Here is a 15,648-nt window from a genome sequence, read left to right on the forward strand (position 1 = left end):
GCCTTTTGCTTTTATGTTTACAATTTAGAGAGTTCTGTCTTGTCACCCTAAACGTTGGAACTTCTTAACCTTATCCCTCTTGTACAAATCTATCTTTCTTACTTTAATTAGTAGTGACACGTAGTCTTTATGACACAGGGCAGACTTCCAGGCAAGATTGGAGAATCCACAGACAAAGTTCTGCTCTGTTGGGCTGGAAGAGAAAGCTGTTCAACTCTGTTGCCCTGGCTTATGATGGAGGAGTACGAGCCACGTTTCAAGGGGGTGCCCAAGCCTTTTTTGGTATTCCCACTCAGTAAATCCATGCTGCTAGCTCCAGTTATCAACGTGGATTACAGTCCTATAGTGTTTTATAGTGTATTTATTTAGGCATTGACCAAAACGGCTATTAAAACCAGTGGGACCTCCTGGTGGTCTTCAAAAACGAGAAAGCTCAAAAAAAAAAAAAAAAAAAGTGAAATTCTTTTAAAAAGAACAACAAACAAACTGAAACCTTGCAAATGTTCTTTTCTTTCCACACATACCTGGGAAATTTTTCGTTCTTTTTAAAAATATTTTTCCTTGTGTTTGCAAACTTTAGCAAAGTTGTTTAGAAGACTTTAATTTGATGCTGTATACAAAAGCAATCAAGATATTTATCTACCTTGTTCTAAACAACACATGGACAAAATTTGCTATAAAGCAAGACTTCGTCAGTTCTTCTTCTTTACTCCTACGGGAACTCCAAAAAGTGATAATTTGTTTTCCTGTTAATTGTAATGATTTTCTTTATGATCTGACAGAATATATGGCTGTGTATCTGGAAACTTTTCCTACTTATCTCCAAAATCTTAGTACAAATGATACTAACAGGCGACTAACCAAGGAAATTATGATGCTTGGACTGTGTCTTTGAAAAGGATGTTGTGAGTGATGCATGGTTATAATTTTCCGGATTGCATTCAGATGTCAGAACTGGCAGTTGTTTCCCCAAACAGCAGGTGTTCAAGCTGACAGACAAGATGATAATAATAACCAACAGAAAGTTATATGAGGAGTTCTATATAGCACAATGTCCGTGTTTGACTACGTGCAGAGTGAAGTGAAGTGGCAGTGAAAGTTTTGTTTAATCCATGGGCTGATAATAACAGGGACTGAATTCAATCACTGAAGGCATTGATTTTTGGTTCCTTTCAGAATCTGGGGAAAGTCAGTACAGAGATTCGTGTGAATGCACTTTTTTATTAAAATGACAGACTTTTCCAGTATGATCTCTGCATATTCACCCCGCGGCTGTTCGGTATGAGCATCCCTGTAAAGACCGCTGAGACAATTAACTGTCCTAGCCTCTGGGACTGTCTCATTTCAAACTAAAGTGAAGAAAAAGGCAGCGGTAATACATGAGCTGTGTCCCTGAAAAGATTTGAAGCATAGACATGGGTACTGGAGGGAAATTTACAATTAAATGCATTTTTAACCAGAGTAAGGCTACGTCAAGGCTTTCAAAACCTTTTGTATTACAGCTCACGTAGAAATGTGACAGCTTAGAAAGAATCAACACAGTACTTCAATACAAACGTGGCAGGACAACCACAGAAGAAGCATAGAAAAATAAATAAAAGAAGAGCCTGTATTTTGGGATGTCTCTGTTTGCAGACTGTAGAAAAGATACAGGACTTGTTCTAAACTGCTGGATGATCCTTCCGAGAGACCTGTGCTCCTTTGCTGACACGTACACACTCACTTAAAACATACATTGCTGAAATTTCTTCCAGGACAATATTAAGCTGAAAAGGTGGATGATCCAAAGAAAATGTGCCTGCTGTCCAAAATGCCTGTTGCTCCCTCACTTCAAATATTGACATTCGTCTGGGTGCTTCTCGTTGTTTAGGTTGTCCACAGACCAATTTAACTGAGGCTACTCTGCCAAGAAATAGGACTTGTCTCAGTAGGAAATTTCATAATCATTACCACTCTTAAGTGTACACTTTCTGTCTCATTTCTTTATTATTGCAATTGATGTAATTTGAAAATTGATATACCTCATTACTTGCATGTCACCACACCACACTGTTCTGCCTTCCCACTAACGTTAAATACACCGTTTTTTCTACATTTTTTTTTTTCACTTAATGTTTATGTATGCATTGCTAGGTGAATAATGTTCAGAGGTCTGCTCACTGGTTTGTTACTTTGGGTTTTCAATTTCACTCCTGTGTGCGTGGTGTCAGAAAAAGCCATTAAAAGAAAAGTATCACAAATGGTTATAGGTCTTATAATCAGCCAGCAAGTAGATTTTCTTTCTAGAAAAATATTTAATTCTAGTTTCCATGCTTAGCATTGCTAAAAGACCTTGGGAGAAGGCAAATTCTCCTAAAAACTTGCTAATTTTAAAGTGTGCCTTCTTAATCTGTCACTCCTGTGTTGTAACTTTTACTTTTATAATTACTTTATAATTTACTTTATAATTCCTATCATTATGTTGTTATTTTGAGGGGCAGCTTAATGGCACAAGAGAATAGAGATAGGTAGGAAAAATCTGATTAGATGCCAGAAAAAAATTCTCAGTGAAGATCAAACATTGGAACAAGATGCCCAAAGAAGTATTAAAATCTCTGTCCTTGGAAATATTCTAGATTTGGCTGGATATGATCCTGAGCAACCTGCTCTGACTTCAAAGACAGATCTGCTTTTAGTGGGGACTTGGACTAGAAGACCTCCAGAGGTCCTTTCCAAACTAAATCATTCTCAAATTCTGAGAATATTTTTCTCTTTTGTCAATAGTTTGCAAAGAAAGTGCTAGTGTACAAAGGCGTATAAAATCTGATTTTGTAAGGCTATCAATAAAATTATAATAGCAAAGTTTGCCCTCTGAATATCCTTTGCAACAACATGGAGTGTTTCACCAAACTACCATAGACTGATTTCACCGCCATTGTACCACAGAGGTCACTACTGTCTAGCCCTGGCTAATGGACCTAACTTTTGTCTTTCTGATGAAAATAAAGCATCAGCCTCTGCCTTTCACTGTACTTTTTCCTGGCACTTTATGGGTAAAAGTAGCCTAGATGGGCATCCTAGTGAATGGTTTGTTCTACTTCCCAGCAATGGAAGAATCTTCCCTACTGCATACTGCTGGTGCTTTTCCTTGTCTCGTTTTAAGTCTCTCAGATGCCAAGGCTTCCACCATTTCTTTTGGCACTCTGATTATTAAACAGCAGAGAGAACAGCCTTATGAAGTTTCCCCAATGTCAATCTAAGTTTTCTCTTACTATCTTTTTCCTGTTACTCCTAAGTCTGTCTTACATATGATATTAATATACCTGTCCCACTCCTTGGTGTTTAAATATTTAATCCATTTGAAATTTGTATCATGAACTATGGTTCATCTTATTCTTCTAGCAGCTTGCGTGTGATCACCTTCCTTTTCCTCTGGATATTACTCTTTGTAGCCATTTTTTTCTTTGAAGTCTTGCCGTCTTTTTTGACCATTGGGCATGTAGAACTAAGCAGAGCTTTCCAAGCCCGAGCCAAGAAAAATTTAGGTTATTGTTTCCTTGCTCTGTGTTGAGGTACCTCTGCAAAATCAGGGCAAAAGTGCATTTTTCTTTCCTCTACTGAATTTATATTACAGCACAGCTGTAGAAATTTATCATCCTCGGTCACAATCAGGGCTCCTTCAGCATTACAACCTCCCTGTGGAATACCCTGTGGTGTAGGTGTGCTATGGATTGTCAGGGGTGATCCTTTAAGATAAGTTGTTAGGATTACTGGGTTCATGTTTCTCCTCAGAAAAACAGAAATAGAGGATAGATGTAGTGAAATGCTCTATATGCACTGAAACCAGCCAAGCCATGGATCTGGCACCAGCATAGCCTTTCTTTCAACATGTTTAAAATATTAATAGATACTACTTACATGCACTGTGAAGCATGGACTATGTGGAGATTTTCATGCAGCTCCTAACTCATGTCAAGAGCCGTAAGAAGTTCAGCTGATGGTCTTGGATACAATGAATAATACTAAAAGTGTGTTGAGCAAACAAGCAGAGAAAGGGAGAAGAGAACCAAACTCAATGCTAGAAGTGGGGATGGAGCAGGGCAAGGAAATGGTAATTCCCCAATTTAAGTACTATCCAAATTCTCTTTCCCTTTCCTCCTGCCAGTCTCCAGTTCTTCTGTGTCCAGCTCTGAGGAGGCCTGAGTGCATGTCTGTACGTGTGTGACCAGACTGTCTGTGCCCAGAAAGACCACTTGTACCCGCTTATCTTTTGGGTATGTTCTTCATTCAGTGCTACCAACAATGTGTTTTCGTTTAGCTAGGAAAAGAACATGTTCTACTTCACTTTGAACCTCCCTTGAGGGAAAAGCAAACAAACGTGTTTAAATTGCAAGAAGAAAAAGTTCACCAATTCAAAATAGTCTGATAGGTCTCTAAACTCAAAACAGAAGCATGGGAGGTTTGCCCACCGGTATGAAGATGAGAATCTGAATTGTTGGACAGGGCGGCCAGCATGCCAGCAAAGCTCTCCCTTCGCTGTATCAGGAGAAATCAAGGCTCTTTGTTAACTGACAATTCATCAGTCTCTGGCACTGATCCATCCACAGGCAAAAGAGCCATGCCTCTACATTTCTACTTCAGTTGTGGTGAGACACGCAGACAGTCTTGCAAACAGATAAATATTCAGCCCAGTCCCTGGGGGCTGTTACCACACAAAGTCTGACCTGAGATACACTGAATGCAGTGTCCGTCATTTGGAGACCCGTCTATATCTGCTTCTGTTTATTGTGAAACCCGACTGTAGGATCTATTGGATAAGACCGCCTTTATTAAGCCTCTAAATAATAGCTGTGCTGCAGTAACAAGCCAGTCACGTCTGTCAAAAGCTTGGGAAAAGCTGTACTCAGTTCAAAACAGTACTTTTATTTCCAACTTTTTAACAGAGACCAGCTTCTAAATACGATATCTCTTTGCTCGTGTTTCTGGAAGTCAACCTTTCTGACTGTTTTTCTTTGGCATCTACTTCTCCAGCAAAGAATGACCTTAATCATTTTATAAAGAGTCAGTTGTTTCTTTCATTTCACAGTTATTAGTAGAGCAACACTTAAGAATTGGTTGGTGCTTCCAATATATTGCAGTATGCCCCACCAAAGTTAGAGGAATAATGAATTTTTGTATTTGGACACTTCTTTGGAACAGCACAAATTTTCCCTTTAGCTTGTCTGGGGGCTCTGCCCTGCTGTGTGTTTTCTAGCAAGGTTTACACTGGCTTCTCTTCTTGTCCTCTGTGCTGAGTGACAGCAAAATGGCTTCCCCTCAGTGGGCAGAAGGGTTACGGCCTTTTTGCTTGTCCGGCATCTGCTGACAAACTAAAAGGCCCCAAAACTGAGGGGCGGATTTCGTAAAGGTGTACCAGAGCTTTAAACCAGCCTGCAACAGAAAATGAACTAAGCAAGGGTTTTAGAAAAAATGTCTGCTGCTGCCAAGTTTGGGAGAAAGGGAGAGCACCATTAGATACTGTAAATGAGCCCAATTTTCAGATGGAGATTCTGAAAACCTTTAAAAGCGTATCAAACCCCTTTCAGATGTTTTCTGAACAACCATTTTTTTTTCTCTCTCTCCTTTTTCTGTGCCCGTTGAATACTGCCAGCTGTGTAATTGCAATGCATAATACCTGAATATCAACTGAAAAGTTGCTGATGCCTTACCTGGATCTTAACAAGAAGCTTCCCTCTCTGATACCTTTGTGATGCAGGAAGAGGCATCCTTGTTACTGAACTAGATGGGAGTGGACGTTTATTTGTGAAACCATAATCTAAAAAAACTCACTAGATTTTATTACAGGGTTATTTTTTCTTACTTGTGAAAGTTTTTGGCAAAAAGAAAATTACCCAGAGATGAAAATCTTGCCAAAGCAGGGTTTCCCAATATATATCAATATAGACTGCAAGGAAGATACTAAGATTCTTCTTTACTACAGTCTAACAATGTCAGCATAGCTCTAGGGATACAGCAGGCCATTTTCCCCTCTCAATCTCTGCACTGAATTCCCGGTTAGAGCTTTTCTTGGGTAAAACCAGTAAGATCAGTGCTAGGGTCTTCAGTTTCCTAACATCTTTCATAAGGAACAGACTGACATTCAGCTTGACTCTTTGGAGCTGGGAAGCCCCACCTAGTTCTGCATAATCTCTAGTGCAACAGAAAGGATAACCAGCAATCTGTGTAACAATTCAGGAATTTCACACAGAGACAGTGAATTTAAAAGTCTGGTGAACATTTGTGACATTAGTAATTTGCTGCTTATTGCAGTACCTGGATCTTTGCTGTGTTAAACACCTACATTACATTTGCCTCGAACACTTATATAGAAATCAGGCCCTAAAATAAAACAGAAACCCATCTACGCTGTTCCAGTCAGCCTCTTCTCTGTCCTTAGAAATGAGCTGGCTTGTTCCTTCTCAAAATGTGCTTTCTCCCTGTTGAAAACTTTTCCACTGTGAACTCAGATAATTAGTTTAAAATAGTCTCTTTTGCCCAGCAATGACCTGTTGTACAAAGTCTGGCTGTAGCATGGGGAGAAAAATCTCTTTCTAGAAGAACAAATGTGACTATCCTCTTCTTTTCTCACCTAACCCCATGTATTTTTTAGCAAACCGGTGGGGGTAAGTAGAAAGCAAACTATTTATTCAGGCTTTTGTATTGTGTTATCAGTATAGCAGGGGCCATGGAAAGCTTAACTCCAGAGAAGTTTGCCAAAAGTATCCTTAAAAAATAAAAATAAAAAAACATAGTGAAAGAACTAATTGTGTTGTATCATCCTAGTAATAAAGAGGCTCTGTGTTGCAGCAGTATGGCATCTCTGTGGACACAAAATTATTATTTATAGTAAAGAAAATCTAGTTCTTATTTGGCACTCTAAATGTTTTACAAACCAAGTCTTTCATCTCTATTTTACAGACAAAAGTACTGAGATACAGACTGTAAACTGCCTGCAAAAGAACACCCCAAACACTAGCAGTAGAGCTAGGATAAGATTTTGAGACTCGGCACAGAGCAGGAAGCCCATGCCCTGCAAGAGCACCGACATCACCAGGTAAAACTACCAAATGACAGGGGCTATTTATTTGGGGTGGATTTTGGAGATATACTCCGCTCTCTTTCCAGCCAACCACAGTTCTACTACTGGCTTCAGTAGGAACTGAGTTTTAGACTAAGAGATTTTTTTAAGAAACTGCTATCTTTAATACATCTTATGTGTAGCAGCACCTATTATCAAGCTGTAGCTATTTGCCTTATTCACTGTGAGTGAGTCCTACATGGTTACATCTTTAGAGCTGAAAGCCCCTTCTAAATTCTACTTCAGGATGAAATAGTTGCTCTGCAGGCTTTCAAAATCTCCACACTTAGAGATAATGCACCAAACCTATTGTACCAGCAATTTATGTCTTGTTTATGGTGCCATGGTTTTCCTGTGTAAATAATCAGTCAGGATTTGGCCCCCCAAGGTTGTTGTCCTGCTTCCAAAAGGGCAGGTATTTTACTTCAAAGTGCCATGGGTTTTTTCTCCTGGCTGCAAAACAGCCTGAACCTTCACTAATATGGGGAGGCCAGAGTCCCAGTGGAATAACAACCAGCGGGTTGTTAAGAGAGAAAGACCTTTAAAGCTCTCAAACATCTTTTCTCCTACCAACAACGTCCAACGCATCCCTTCCTCTTGGTGCTAAGAAGATGAGGCCCCCACTGCATCTTTTAAAAACAAGGAGAACAACAGCTTCCCATGTAAAATAATTGCTACTAATAAGAATCTGCCTTCCTTTTTTTCCCTGTCAGTTGAACAGCTGCAGACTTCTTTTCAGTCTTGAAGGATGTCATTTTTTAATTACCTCTGTACTGACATTTTGCATATTGGGACTAGTTGTATATGGAAAGAAGAATGGCTGTATCAGATTGGATTGAGTCATCCTCTAGCTAGCCTGGGATCCTGCAACCAAAAAGTGACCAAAACCAGATGCCTAGTTAAGAGCATCAGGACAGGGCAAGCTCTCACTAATACGTTGCCAGCATAGTCATATTTTCCAGCAATCTGCAATCCAGAAACTATCTCAAGCAGAGATGATATTGTGTTTAAGTTCTGTCAGGGAAAAGGGAACATCAGGAGAGGAGACATTGAGTCTAGGTCTTGTACATTCACATGAGTGGTACATTCATTTATTTGATACTGCATTGTTTTCTATTTATTTCACAGTTGGTGTAATTTACACAGTTGGTGTAATTTATGAATTATTTTTCAAAGAGTTCATTCTTGCTACTTGGCCACAGTAGAGAATTTTTATTACAGCATGAAGAATTTGTCTGATCTGATGTCACCTAACTCAGAAGTATTTTCCCATTCACCACATGTCAGCCAACTAGCATTGTTTCCAAAAGATGCTGAAATCAAATTCTGCATGTTTCCTGTTTAAACCTTTATCAAACGTCTCTTTCTTTTCAGAAACAAACAAACAAAAAAAACACTACAAACAAACAAAAAAGCAATGTTTTTTTCAGAAAAACATTTGCATGTTTTGCCAGTTATATACTATTTACTGGAATACTAGGTGGACTCCTTTTTTTCTTCTTTAAGAAGACCTGCAGCTGCTTCTTCAAGTTCCACACAACTAATCCACTAAAATTGGGACAGTATGTTAAAGTTAATGATGTGCTATGTGATTAACTTCCTGACTTACCTGACTAAAACCAGAGTCTAGGAGTAGTAGAAAAAAGAATGTCTCTTATCTAAACGGTCTCATTAGACAAGTGGTATTTCTTGAAGGAAAAACTCCATTCAGTTTACATCCATAGGAGTAACATGTATTACAGGCTTAATTTCAGGAAGGAAAAGTTAGAGTTTTGATTCTCAGCAAGTTATTCATTATGATTTTACATAATAAATTGCACTCACCATTATGGTTTTCTCCTGCATGCTCCAACAGGCTTATATATCAGTATGCATCGCTGCTTAGATAGGGCCAACAATTAAAATCTCACTTCACTTACTTAGAGAACTTACTGCACAAGGACCAATCCTGAAAAAATAAATAATAATAATGATAATAATAATTATTATTATTTATCCAGTTGACTCTCAGGAAACTACTCTCATTTGTAAAGTGAGATAATTGTAAGTCTTGAAGGATTAAAATTCGTAACTCTAGAGGTCTTACTTCAGGCTTTATTCCACGTACAAAATGCACATGTAACTTTTTCATCATTTTGCTGTAATAAAAATCTCTCCTATGTCCACACAGTGAAAGTCATTTACAATGCAATTTGACTTCTCATATATTTCTTTGCTGCCCCTCCTGGTGAGAAATGGAAATGTCCGTGTTAATAGGTTTAACTCATAAGGGCAGCTATGGGCATGTGAAACATCCTCTAGTACTAATCAGAGATTGAGGTATTCTATATTACCATGCTCTGTACAAGCATGTTCCTTAGCATCACAGTGAAACAGAGGACCACCGTGTGCGGATGTGACAAATCTTATGCTGTCAGGGTGAGACCGAGACACTTTTTCCTGTCTCCGACCCTCCAGCATCAGCTTCTGCGTCTCCTAAAGGATGCTGTTTTCCCTGCCACAGGGATCCTGTCAGACTGCCCTGCCCTTGAACTATTTGACTCCATATGAAGGTCTTACAGACTTCCTGCTGCTACAGTTGAGGAAGACAAATGCCCTCCTGACAACTGGAAATGTTAAGAACACAAATATAATTATTCTTTCAGACCTCATTTGGGTACTTTGATTTAAAAAGTATTATTTTCATAACTGCTTTTCAAATATTACCTTCCTGGCTGCTTTGCACATTGTTTTCTTTTTCACTTAAGATGTATTGCTTATGCTGGGAGAAGCTGTGTGGCCCCACGGTTTGAGAACAAGACCAGATGGCAGGAGTTATCACATCCAACATCCAGTTTGCCACTGACGTTACGTATTGCCTTGGGCAAATTGTCTGTTAACACTGCATATCAAGTCCCGTATGCATTTTTGGAAGGAGTAGAGACAGTAATATCTTTCCTGTAGTAATTCTCTGAATGTTTCTTAAAGACTGTACTGAGCACAGGGTGCCCAGCAGAAAGCTGAATCCTTACCTCCCACAACATCCCTGCCTTACCATGAGAGCTGTGTTTGCACACTCCAGCAGATACATCCACCTCTTTTGTCAGTAGACTTAATCAGAAAAATGTAGCACGGGACAGAGGCTGTAAGAGTAAAGTGGAGTAAGCAGGGGGTGAGGTGAATGCTGGCCTGCATCTCACCAACATCATTCTCCCTAGAGGAAATCAAAGAAACATGAGTTTTGCAGACACCAGCCTCTTAGTTTAAATGCCTTCTGTGGTAAGCTTGATTCCAGCTGTTGTTGGATACCTGTGCTTGGGCTTCACATAATTTTTTCCAATGGAATAATTCTGTAAGTATAAAATTAGAAATGTTTGTTATTTTTCTTGGAAGACTTTTTTTCATCATAAAACTAAACACTTCTAACTGCACTTCTAACTGCAGCGTAACTACAAGCCAAACTGTTCTATACGGTCCTGCTGATTTTTTTTTCCTCACTGAAATGGCCTTCAAACATGAAAAGTGTGACGGGGAACTGATCAATATTTGGCACATTCTGCCAAGCAAGCGTCTTCTGCTTGAACACCACAGTTTTTTTAACCTGAAGAACTTCTGTTCTCCACTGCCTATTACCCCTAAACTCAAGTGGCAAACAGAAATAAGCAGGCCATTTTATACATAAAGAACCGGTAAGCAAAGATTCCTGAGTAAGCCACTTTCTTTTTTTATCTTTGATAAACAAATATATTCTTCCATTCGGTTGTACATTTTTCTTGGATAGGTATTGCTGCTAAGTAAAAGCCACGAAGTAAATCTAGGTGTTGTCAGCACACGGATAGCTTTAAGATTAGGACTAAAGCTAAATTCTTTCCCAAAAGAACTAGAAAGACAAACATTCCCCAGCAGTATAGATTGCAGCCTGTGAATTTTTATTAAAACATGTAATCTGACTGAAAATGGAAAACTCCTATTTCTACTTGAAACTAAAGAAGAAGGTATGAATGTCTTTAGGTGAGTTTTTTTTAAGGGTAGTTTCCTTCAAATGTGATTATCAGAAAACCAGCTGAAGGGAGGGTTTTCTGTTGTTATATATTATTCTTGTAAAACAATGTGTTATGGTTGCTTTTATTAAACATTGATCAGAAGGATCAGCCAGGGAGCTAGGGAAATCTCTGTGATAGCTTTCCTATGGGCTGTTTGCTCAGGTGTAGGAAGGGCAGTACTGATGTTTCAAGAACACATTTCCCTGAGTGTTTTTGAAAGAGCCAAAGAAACAATAGTTACATCAGGTCCCTCTCCTCACCTGGCTCCTGTGGAAGCACCTGTATTTAAAATACACTCTGTGTCCTCTCCCAGTGGTGAAGCCAGGAGAATTATTATTGGCAACATTTTCAAGCCTTAGATGTCTAGATTTAAGCATCTAAATATGTGGCTTGATTTTGAAGTACTGAACACACACATACATGCACACAGACATGCGCACGTTTTATTGAAGTCAGCTGGAGACGCTGGGTCATAAACATTTTTGAAAATCAGGCCACTTATTTAACTGTCTAACTATGGATTTATGAGCCTAGCTTCAGACACACCCAAGTCTAGTCATCGGCTCTCACAGATACAGGCGTATTGTCCCAACACTGCACAGTGCAGACTGACTAATCTTTAAGTCCCGTTCCAGAGTCACACTTCTTAAAATTAAGCTCAACAAAAATAAAATTGGGCGAATTATTTCCATATATTAAAACCAAGGATTATTATTTTTTTTAATCCTGGAAGGGAAAGGATTTGAACCTTTCTCTGCAGTAACTGGAACCTAAATATTGCAGCCCTACTGTTAGCTAGTGAGAATCAGAAAATCAGATTGATTTATTGTCCAATTTTCTATTTTTCTTTGAAATATTACAGTGTTTACTGAAGTCTGTGGGACAGCTTGTGATTATTGCTTATAAAGAACAAGGGGATCGCCAGACAGCCCTCGCTGTGCCACAGAAGTGTTATAATTACACACTGCTTTCTACTCACAGCTTCGGACAAAAATGTGACCTTGCCTCAGGGACATTAAAATGGAACACTGAAACCAGTTTTACTAAAATCTTCCTGTGAAAGCTGATGTGGGATTGGTGCAATGCTGCTGCCTAACACCTGAGCAAGAGTTTGTCTGCAGTGCCAGTTCCTACCAGCCTCTGAGGGCAAGGCTTTCGCAGTGCTGCAAGCAGGGGTTTGCTTTGGAGCCTTCTTTTGTGTCATAAACTCTCAGTCAAAAAACTTGGGTCAGGGAAGTGTACAAAACCATTTCAGTCACCACACATCTCTGACATTGTTCAAATACATTCAATGATCTGCTTCCATCACAGTTGACAACGCAAAAATGACAAAATTGACCCAAAGAAAGACTCCATAGACTCCTGTGCTGGTTTTGTTTTGGGATTTGCCTTTTTTATTATTAGTTTTTTTTTGCTTTGAGGCTTTTTTCTCTTTTTTTGGATCACAGCAGCTGGAATTTGGTTCATCAAGTATTGCTGTAAAGAATTTCCTTTACTGATAACAATGCAGAACAAATTCAATTTCTTCTTCTCACTCAGTGCAAGGATCTGTGTGTTCTCAAGAACTAGCACATTTCAGAGTCAAAGGTGGTCCAGAAAGCATGTATCCACAAATAGATGTGTCTGTTTTCATTTAGCAAGGTATATTATGGTTTAGTTTATTCTCTCAGGTAGCCTTAGACTGTCTTTTCTCTTACGCTTTTTTTTTCTTTGTAATAGAGTATCACCAGCAAAGGCTAGATAGAGTAAAGCAGAACAACTTGGTGGGCGGTAAAAACACTCAACCATGTAAAGCCTAACATTATTTTGATTCCAAATGTTCTCTTTTAGAAAACAATTTCTAAAACAATTGCTTCTGAGCTGGAAAAGACACAAAGGCTATCGCTTGATCTTTTAGTAAAATCTGGTAGCAAGGTCAGTGGAAAGACAGAAAGCCATCCTGGACAAGCACAATTCTCTTCGCCTCTTTCTTATTACCTAACTTGCAAACATTGGATGGATGCAGCCCTTTTGAATCTTTACAGAGTACAGATTTGTTTTTACGATGGTGTTAGTCTACATTTATACTACTTAAGCGAACAGAATCACACACTCTGTGTTTCACTGAACAAAGTTCAGATTCAGGTGTTGTGGCTGATACAGTCACAAATTCCCCTTCCCACAGAAGCTGTTCAGTACAGAGGGCCCCCTGTGGCTGCAGCTAGCTGGACTATAACTTTTGGTCAGATCTGAAATGGTTCTTTTCTCCCTACAAGACAACTTTGTTTCCTCTGCCTTTTCAGCATATTGTTTATAAAGCATGATCTAAAAAGATGTGAGTGCTGAAAATAAGAGCTATAATGCAAACCAAGGAAAGATTTCTGATGGATGAGTCCACAGAAAAAAATGTTTTAGTGAATGTCAGCAGCGTTCATGTTCAAGCTCCTAGAAATATCCTAATTTGATTTTTAAGAGTCCAGGTACTCTCAATTCTATTTTTAGTTCTAAAAATTCCCAGAAACACACCTTTAACACAGAACTTCTGCTGATACTCCTTTTACTCCACTGCAGGGTGGGTATCTCTACTATTTCCATTGTCTAGCTTTCTTTTTCTCATTCTTTGTGGTAGTTATGCAGTATATGTTTTCCTAGGTGCTCCCTACCATCTCCATAAACAACAAGTAAGAGACTAAGTGGGGACAGATTGGTAGCCACTTTAGTCACAGAAAAGAAATAGCAGGGGAAACTAAATTTAGCCCTGAAAATCATAGAAGTAGACAAATAAAGGAGGAACAATTCCAAGTGAGGAGTGAAATGTGCATGCCAAGACTGCAAGGGAAAACTGGGAAAACGCTTTCTACAGACACCCAGTAACAAAAGCTTCAGTCAAAAGTAATGGGAGATTCCCCATTCACTTAAACAGTAACAGTGGCAGGGCCCAGCTTTCTGGACAAAACATCACAACAGTGTAAAAAGGTGCTTTTCACAAGTAGACAAATTGTTCCTCTCTTACTGGTCTTAGAAGGAAAGGGTGAGCAAACAAGTTGCAATATAGAACAAAGGAACCAGGACACATCTACGAGTACCATTAGATGTCTGGTTGCTGGCTAATGATGACTTTTTGCTTCGAAATGTATAAATGCGCTATCATTTAGCTTCCCGCCATGATTCCGTTCCCTCTTTTTTTTTGCCCGCAGTTCGCTCTACATTCAGTGTCATCACCTGGCTCCTTTCTGACAATTGTCCTGTTTTGACCACAAGGATAAGGAGACGGACATCTGCTTAGCTCCTCGCTTAGAAAGCTAGAGGCCTACAAGAAGGTAAGGTAGCTTGTGTAGCAAAGAAAACCTAAACTTGAGAGGTGAACAGTGATGGTGATGGCACTCTGCAAAGAGTAAGGGAAACGAGACAGAAGCATGGGTAAATGCAGAGTTTAAATTCAAATCACTTTGATTTGATTTTATTTTTTGTTTCACTCATGCAAACAATTAACATATTGGTATAAGGTTACCTCTGGTACTTTCCATCACATAAACAGGCTGTCTCACAGTCTGGGAATGATCTGGGAATCATCTGAAAAGTAGATCATTTGAAATAATTGTGCCAACCCTGGACAGTGAAGCAGTAAGAAAATTTAGATTTGTGAGGAACAGAGGGTTTTGAGCTAGTCACACTATAAAAAGATATTAAATAATAACCAAAAAATGCATAGGAATTAGAGATTGTGTGGGAAGATGAGATGTAAGAAGGGGCATTTGAGGTGAGAAACAAATCAACATGTTTCTAAGATCTGGAAGGGTACAGTGTGCAAAGTAGATTAACCATAACAGGATTTTCAGTCCCTGGCTACCTTCATAAATAAGGATCTCATTAAAATGAAAGAAAAATTCACATCAGATATTTTGGGCAGCAGGACAGAGGTTGTTATTCAGGCATACGTACCTGCAGGTCTCATGAAGTACAAAGCCATTTGTGATATGAGCAGGAGAGGGACCTTGTTGTTGCTGCTGTTTTCTTGTTGATTGTTGTTTAAAAAATTACAAAATTGAAAGATTTCATGAGTTCAGTTATGAGTGTAACTTTTGTTTAGAAAGTATCGCATGCACACATGCAAGATAGTGTGAAGAGGTCTGGGATTGATGTGAAGTAACAAAGGATTTGAGGGACAAGATTGGTTATGTGCTTGCATGTTCATTACTGGGAGAAGTAGGCTTTGTGACAGAAGCTCCACTTATGAGCACACCAGATTTGGTACAAACAAAGTAAAAGAAAACCAAAAATATCCTTCCCCAAGAAACTCTAAATCTTTGTTTCTTGGCCAGGTGTAGTATGGAAGTCTTTAGAAAGCATTTAAAGTTAAACAAACTAAATCCTGTTTCTTATAGGCTTCTTAGCAGATGGAATTTTGTAAATGGACCTTGGATAGAGCGTTAATATAAACCTTAACCTGCTTCACTTCCACCTTGCATATGATGTGGTAGGAAGATACTTTTCACCATCATTAAAAATGAGGCACATAAAACTATCTGCTTCTCCATGTAGAACAGAAAA

General features: G+C 39.0%; 1 long non-coding RNA gene across 1 annotated transcript in view; it reads left to right on the forward strand.

Moving 5' to 3' along the window:
- The window catches only part of LOC110353218 (uncharacterized), a 234,280-nt gene that overhangs the window by 156,383 nt on the left and 62,249 nt on the right, over positions 1–15,648 (forward strand). Inside the window, exons 8-9 of the long non-coding RNA XR_005267213.2 lie at positions 6,937–7,072; positions 14,295–14,417. This is a non-coding gene — a long non-coding RNA (uncharacterized lncRNA). The remainder of the gene's footprint in view (positions 1–6,936; positions 7,073–14,294; positions 14,418–15,648) is intronic.

The sequence above is a fragment of the Anas platyrhynchos genome, chromosome 1, assembly GCF_047663525.1.
Source record: "Anas platyrhynchos isolate ZD024472 breed Pekin duck chromosome 1, IASCAAS_PekinDuck_T2T, whole genome shotgun sequence".
Lineage (NCBI taxonomy): Eukaryota > Metazoa > Chordata > Aves > Anseriformes > Anatidae > Anas > Anas platyrhynchos.